Raw genomic sequence first — 8,392 nt, 5'->3', positions numbered from 1 at the left:
CCATTTCTGAGGCTTTGCCCATTTCCACTGACTGACATCTCTGATGTGTGTGTTGAGTTTCAAGTAATTTCAAGCATTCTAAGAGTCTCAAAAACAGCCAAAAGATGATTAAACTTTGACACACTGCCATGGCAACAGTATTTAAAATATCAGGAATCCATTCATATGTCTACATCTGCCATGTTTTGTCATTATACTGATGAAGTTTGAAGTAAATCGGGTAAAAACAAGACAGTGATTTAGCATTTTTGAAAGTGACACACTTCCTGCTGCCAGTTGGTGGACACACAAACACACACACACACACACACACACACACACACACACACACACACACACACACACACACACACACACACACACACACACACACACACACACACACACAGAGAGAAAGAGAGTTTAAAAAATAACGCAACACTGCCACCCTTTAGTAAGGGGAGGGCAGACAGAGAATAAATATTCAGAAGAAATATATTCAATAAAATAAATATATTGATCTGAAAAATAGTATGATTATTTTAAAGCTATTTGGTTACATTTGAATAAAACATTGTTTTAGTATGTTTTTAAACACACACACATACACGTTGTAATACCAGTGTAATACCCATGTCATTATACAAATTTGTGTCCTCATAAATCACATAAACAAGAGAGAGAGAGAGAGAAACAAGTTTTTTTTTATCCTGCTTCAAAACTAATACAATGCTGCCATCTTGGGTTCATTGAGGGGAGAGCAGCACACACAGACACAGAATAGATAATTCAAAGAAATATTGTAAATAAATATATATATTGATCTGAAAAATAGTATAGTCATTTTAAATAAATCCAAGTTCAATTACTGAACATACAATCTTAATTTAATTGAAATCAAAATATGATTTTACAAGATATGAGAGAATTTCTGTTCCGCTTTTTTGTCCTTATTTAATCCCTTGCCATGGAAACACCGTTTGAGATATCCAATATCCGTTCACATTTTAGCATCTTCAGTATCTTTGTTTCATGTTGACCGAGTTTGGTGGAGATTGAATAAATTGCCTACGAGGAGAACGTAAAAACTCAGACCCCGATTTAACCAAAAATTCACCTTCAAACTAAAATATCTGGCTTCCTGTTGGTCGGAGCTTATGACTGTAAATTAGAAAGTTGTCCGGCTCGATGATGTCAATATATATACTGAGTTTGGTGATTGTAGATGAAACGAAGCCCTTCACTTTTGTCAAAAGGTGGCGCTAGAGAGCCCCTCATCCCCACCCGTTTCTGAGGCTTTGCCCATGTGTACTGACTGACATCTCTGATGTGTGTGTTGAGTTTCAAGCAGTTTCAAGCAATTTCAAGCATGCTAAGAGCCTCAAAATAGCCAAAAGATTATTAAACTTTGACACGTTGTCATGGCAAGAGAATTTAAAATTTCAGGAATCTATTTCATATGTCTCTATCTGTCATGTTTGCACATTACACTGATGAAGTTTGAAGTAAATCAGGTGAAAATAAGATGGTGATTCAAAGCATTTTTGAAAGTGACACACTTCCTGCTGCCAGTTGGTGGCGCTATAACTTTGACTCACAAAAGTCATATCCATGTGATCGGCTTCTTACAACAAACACACAGCTGAAGTTTCATCCAAATCAGTCAATGTTTGCACAAGTTATAACACACTTCCTGTTTCCCTTTTCTCGCCATAAATTCGTTGCTTCGCCACGGCCAAACCATTCGAGATATAAAAAATCCGCTCGCAATTTAGCATCCTGAATATGTTCACTTCATGCTGACCGAGTTTGGCAATGATCGAAACAATGACCTCGGAGGAGTATATTAAATTCCAGAGCATGCGTTTTCCGAACAACCCATTATAGCTCACTTCCTGTTGGGCTGACGCATAACTATGAGCACGAAAGTTGTTCGGCCCGATAAGGTCTATATGTGTACCGAGTTTCATACATGTACGTGCAAGTGTGTTTGATATATAGACCAAGTTTTCAGACCCCACCTTAGGGGGCGCTGTCGAGCCCCCCTGCCACGCCCGGGTACCAGCTTCAGCCCGGCTCTGATGGCCGCGCATTCCGACGTGTGTGCAAAGATTCAAGAGTTTTCGAGCATGTTAAGTGCCCCAAAAGTACCAGAGAAGTCGAAAAAAAAAAAAAAAAAAAAAAAAGAATTAAAGCTGCGAGCAGCGATGACGGGCCCAAGCCGGTGGCACCGCCACCCCGGTGGCATCAGTTTAACTGTGCACGGCAGGCAATAGGCATTTAAAATGGGAAAACATAAAAGGACTATGTCAAAGTCATCTGAATTCACCACATTAACTGCAGCAGTTGGTGCTGCTATGACCACAAACCACAACAGCCACAATAGATGTCTATGAGATCAATTAAATTTATATGAATTTTATGTCAGATGATGTCAAAGGTCAAATTGGAATGAGTTCAGAATACCATTCGAATGCTGATGTTGTTTTATTCTAACACTTCTCTTCATGTGTTTTTGAGCTACCTTAGCTACCGTTTGTGCACCAATCTTATGCACCATAAAACATGCTTTCATTTCAATATGGGTGGTCCAATAAACATTTTTTAATAAAAAATTTATAAATGGAGCCAAATCACAGAAACTGCAAAGATGATTTTAATATCAGTGTCAGGTAAGAGTAAGATGCGTGTCTACATTTTATGGAAGTTTATTATAAATAGCCACTTTTATAAAATCATGTGAAATTTATGTTTTAATACATTTATATTATATCAGTAAATAATTAATTTAAAGACATGTGTATCATACGTGATCTTGGCAAACACATCACATGACGTTTTTATTTCAAGTGATAGTTATTTGTGATAGCCTATATGAAAGGGTTAAATTATGATCAAGAGAGAAAGTCACACACACACACACACACACACACACACACACACACACACACACACACACACACACACACACACACACACACACACACACACACACACACACACACACACACACAATGATAGAGTGAGAGTGAGGGGGAGGGGAAGGACTGAGAGAAAGGCACACACACAAACTCACAGGGTGAGAGAGAGACCCCCCCCCCCCCCACACACACACACAGATAGAGAGGGGGAAGGGGAAAGACAGGCAGATGGCATTCCATAGACTTAATGGTTTGTATACTGTACAAACTGTACATTCTATCCCCCTACACTACCCCTAAGCCTACATATCGCACACACACACACACACACACACACACACACACACACACACACACACACACCATAGCTGTCAACCCTCCCGTTTTTTCCGGGTTTCTCACGTATTTTAGCTCTTTTCCCGCAGTCTTCCCTTTGTAGTATTTTCCCGTAAAATATCCCGTATTTTTACGTTCTGATTGTGTTAACTCAGAACACGCAACAATCTGGTTTAGTGCCAGAAGACGCGAATGAGAAGTCGCGCGCACTGTGAGAAAATTTTCCGTGCACTCATCCGAGAGCGCGCACACGTCTCTCAGCGCACAAATATTGAGTACTCTTTCAAGTCTTGCTCTTGAACGGACAAACTCACGCAAAAAGTATGTCAACATATTGATCAGTATTCTAGCAGACATAGTCTGTATATGGCTTAAGTAAGCTTTATACAGTCCAGAAAAGACGACGCATATCCGAGGTCTTAAAGGGGCAGTAGCCTTTACTGCTGTCTGTTTAATGTCAAACAAAAGACAAGGGCATCACTCACTGCTCTTGATTGAATAACTTTTGTAAGTTTAATAGGATTAATCTTTAATTTATACAGTCATATATGCAATGTTATTTTACATTTGATCAATTTCTGTACCTGAAAACTAATGTTAGACGTACCTGAAAAACCTGAAAAGCATAGTTTATTTTATTAGTATCTTTGCTCAATAGTATTTATTTGTGCTGCTGCTTGTATTTAAATGATTTGTTCTTATTATTTTCTTTTTTTTTATTTGACAGTAGTCCTTTTTTCCCTGAACATAGCAAATACTGAACCGTACCGAAACGGTGAACCTTAAACCGTGATACAAACCGAACCGTGAGCAATCTGTACCGTTACACCCCTAGCGTAACGTATGATAAAATGACTGAAAAAAGGTTGGGAAACACTGGCTTAGGCTACTATCGAAGAAGAAGAAGACAGTTGCAGCCGCGGTTGGGAGGAAGAGGGAAAAAGTAGCGGGAAGTAAACTTCAAGGAGAGTATAGTAGATGAGTGTGATGTGCAATGATGGATCAGGACGCTGACGGCCAAAATAAAAATATTTTGTGTAGTTATAAACTCTTTAGACTCTTTTTTTTAAGTTTGTAGGTAAGAATCGTGTAAAAAAATCCCTTATTTTGTGGATGGATTCCGGGAAATCTCCCTTATTTTCAATGTTCAATGTTGACAGCTATGACACACACACAGACACACACACACACACACACACACACACACACACACACACACACACACACACACACACACACACACACTACCCCTAAACCTACCATCACAGAAAACATTCTGCATTTTTACATTTTTATTAAAAAATTGTTTAGTATGCTGTTAAAGCTATTTTGATTTACGGGGACACATGAAATGTCTTCATAAACCATGATTATGTTGTAATAAACACCCCTCCAACACACCCATTTCTGAGGCTTTGCCCATTTCCACTGACTGACATCTCTGATGTGTGTGTTGAGTTTCAAGCAATTTCAAGCATGCTAAGAGGAATTATACAAATATTCACGTTCAAACCAAAATATCTGACTTCCTGTTGGTCAGAGCTAATGACTGTAAAGTAGAAAGTATTTAAAATATCAGGAATCCATTCGTATGTCTATATCTGCCATGTTTTGTCATTATACTGATGAAGTTTGAAGTAAATCGGGGGAAAACAAGACAGTGATTTAACATTTTTGAAAGTTACACACTTCCTGCTGCCAGTTGGTGGCCACACTCACACACACACACACACACACACACACACACACACACACACACACACACACACACACACACACACACACACACACACACACACACACACACATAGACTTAATGGTTTTGATACTGTACAAACTGTACATTCTATCCCCCTACACTACCCCTACTCCTAAACCTACCATCACAGAAAACATTCTGCATTTTTACATTTTGAATAAAACATTGTTTAGAATGTTTTTAAAGCTAGACAGTGAATTAAAGCATTTTTGAAAGTGACCCACTTCCTGCTGCCAGTTGGTGGCCACACACACACACACACACACGCACACACACACACACACACACGCACACACGCACACACACACACACACACACACACACACACACACACACACACACACACACACACACACACACACACACACACACACACACACACACACACACACACACACACACACACACACACACACACACACACGTCTATATTACCAACAGGGGACCATCACTCCACACTGACCAAGAGGGGACCTGTGTTTCTAGTCATTTTGAAGAAACAAAACTTAGATACAAAATTTTGTTTTAAGGTCTTTTTTCATAATATAACTTCAAATAAGCATTTATATTTTATTTTTTAAACATGCCAAGAGGGGACCTGACCGATGTCTACCTATCCAACAGGGGACCTCCATAGCCTGCAATGGAGCTGTGTGTGTGAAAGGGAAGAGACCTGGCAGTCAAGTCTGTCTTCATTATTTAATATATATATATATATATATATATATATATATATATATATATATATATATATATATATATATATATATATATATATATATATATATATATATATACACAATTATATAATGTTCACACAGGCATCAGGGAACACAATGAGCACACAACGGAGAAAAGCCATGTTGTGGACATTACAGAAAAGAATTTAAGAAATTAAAAAATTCTTAAAATTAAGAATTATCTTTAAGAAATTAATTCTCTGTTGTGTCTTCATACTTACAGTATATGATCCGTCCACATCTCTCATTTAAGCTTATTTTCAAGAACACCAACACTGTAAAAAAAAATCAGGTCTCCAATTGAAAATGTTCTAGTGACCGATCACATCTAAATTTTTTAGTTGGCCAAATTGAATTTCTTGAATTTTAATGGAATTAAAGTGCATCAATTTACAGAAAATTTTCAATTGGAGACCTGAATTTTTTTTACAGTAAAGGTATTTCAATGTGTGACTTATTTTTAATTAAAACATAGTTTCTGCTCTCTAAAATCCCAAATAATGTCCTTTGTTTTTGAGATTTTTAGAGTGAGATTTGATTTCTTGCACCAATAAAAAAAAAAATATATATATAGGACTGGACAAGCAGAAATTGTTCTTTAAAGGTAATAATCACAGGTAATCACTTTATATAGTAAATAATGATTATGTTAAACACAATGACTCGGTCCCCTGTTAGATAGTAAATCACGACACCAGTGTGTTTGCTTTGTCATTTCTTGCCATCATAAACACACTGTGGAGATTTATAGTTTTTATAGCAATAACTGAGTTTTAAGAGTTAAATCAAGCAGAAATATTTCTCTAATGTATTAATTGCAGATGCTCTTTGAATAATGATTATGTTAAACACAATGACTCGGTCCCCTGTTAGATAGTAAATCACGACACCAGTGTGTTTGCTTTGTCATTTCTTATCATCATAAACACACTGTGGAGATTTAGAGTTTTTATAGCAATAACTGAGTTTTAAGAGTTAAATCAAGCAGAAATATTTCTCTAATGTATTAATTGCAGATCATCTTTGAATAGTGATAATGTTAAACACAATGACTCTGTCCCCTGTTAGATAGTAAATCACAACACCAGTGTGTTTGCGTTGTCATTTCTTATCATCATAAACACACTGTGGAGATTTAGAGTTTTTATAGCAATAACTGAGTTTTAAGAGTTAAATCAAGCAGAAATATTTCTCTAATGTATTAATTGCAGATCATCTTTGAATAGTGATAATGTTAAACACAATGACTCGGTCCCCTGTTAGATAGTAAATCACGACACCAGTGTGTTTGCGTTGTCATTTCTTATCATCATAAACACACTGTAGATATTTAGAGTTTTTATAGCAATAACTGAGTTTTAAGAGTTAAATCAAGCAGAAATATTTCTATAATGTATTAATTGCAGATCATCTTTGAATAATGATTATGTTAAACACAATGACTCGGTCCCCTGTTAGATAGTAAATCACGACACCAGTGTGTTTGCGTTGTCATTTCTTGCCATCATAAACACACTGTAGATATTTAGAGTTTTTATAGCAATAACTGAGTTTTAAGAGTTAAATCAAGCAAAAAATATTTCTATAATGTATTAATTGCAGATCATCTTTGAATAATGATTATGTTAAACACAATGACTCGGTCCCCTGTTAGATAGTAAATCACGACACCAGTGTGTTTGCGTTGTCATTTCTTGCCATCATAAACACACTGTAGAGATTTAGAGTTTTTATAGCAATAACTGAGTTTTAAGAGTTAAATCAAGCAAAATATTTCTCTAATGTATTAATTGCAGATAATCAGATCAATGATTATGTTAAACACAATGACTTGGTCCCCTGTTAGATAGTAAATCACGACACCAGTGTGTTTGCGTTGTCATTTCTTGCCATCATAAACACACTGTAGAGATTTAGAGTTTTTATAGCAATAACTGAGTTTTAAGAGTTAAATCAAGCAGAAATATTTCTCTAATGTATTAATTGCAGATAATCAGATCAATGATTATGTTAAACACAATGACTCGGTCCCCTGTTAGATAGTAAATCACGACACGAGTGTGTTTGCGTTGTCATTTCTTGCCATCTCAAACACACTGTAGAGATTTAGAGTTTTTATAGCAATAACTGAGTTTTAAGAGTTAAATCAAGCAAAAAATATTTCTATAATGTATTAATTGCAGATCATCTTTGAATAATGATTATGTTAAACACAATGACTCTGTCCCCTGTTAGATAGTAAATCACGACACCAGTGTGTTTGCGTTGTCATTTCTTGCCATCATAAACACACTGTAGAGATTTAGAGTTTTTATAGCAATAACTGAGTTTTAAGAGTTAAATCAAGCAAAATATTTCTCTAATGTATTAATTGCAGATCATCAGATCAATGATTATGTTAAACACAATGACTTGGTCCCCTGTTAGATAGTAAATCACGACACCAGTGTGTTTGCGTTGTCATTTCTTGCCATCATAAACACACTGTAGAGATTTAGAGTTTTTATAGCAATAACTGAGTTTTAAGAGTTAAATCAAGCAAAATATTTCTCTAATGTATTAATTGCAGATCATCAGATCAATGATTATGTTAAACACAATGACTCGGTCCCCTGTTAGATAGTAAATCACGACACCAGTGTGTTTGCGTTGTCATT

Source organism: Gobio gobio (genome assembly GCF_949357685.1).
Source record: "Gobio gobio genome assembly, chromosome: 9".
Taxonomy (NCBI): domain Eukaryota; kingdom Metazoa; phylum Chordata; class Actinopteri; order Cypriniformes; family Gobionidae; genus Gobio; species Gobio gobio.
The sequence above is the reverse complement of the archived record's forward strand: the minus strand, read 5'-3'. Positions refer to the sequence as shown.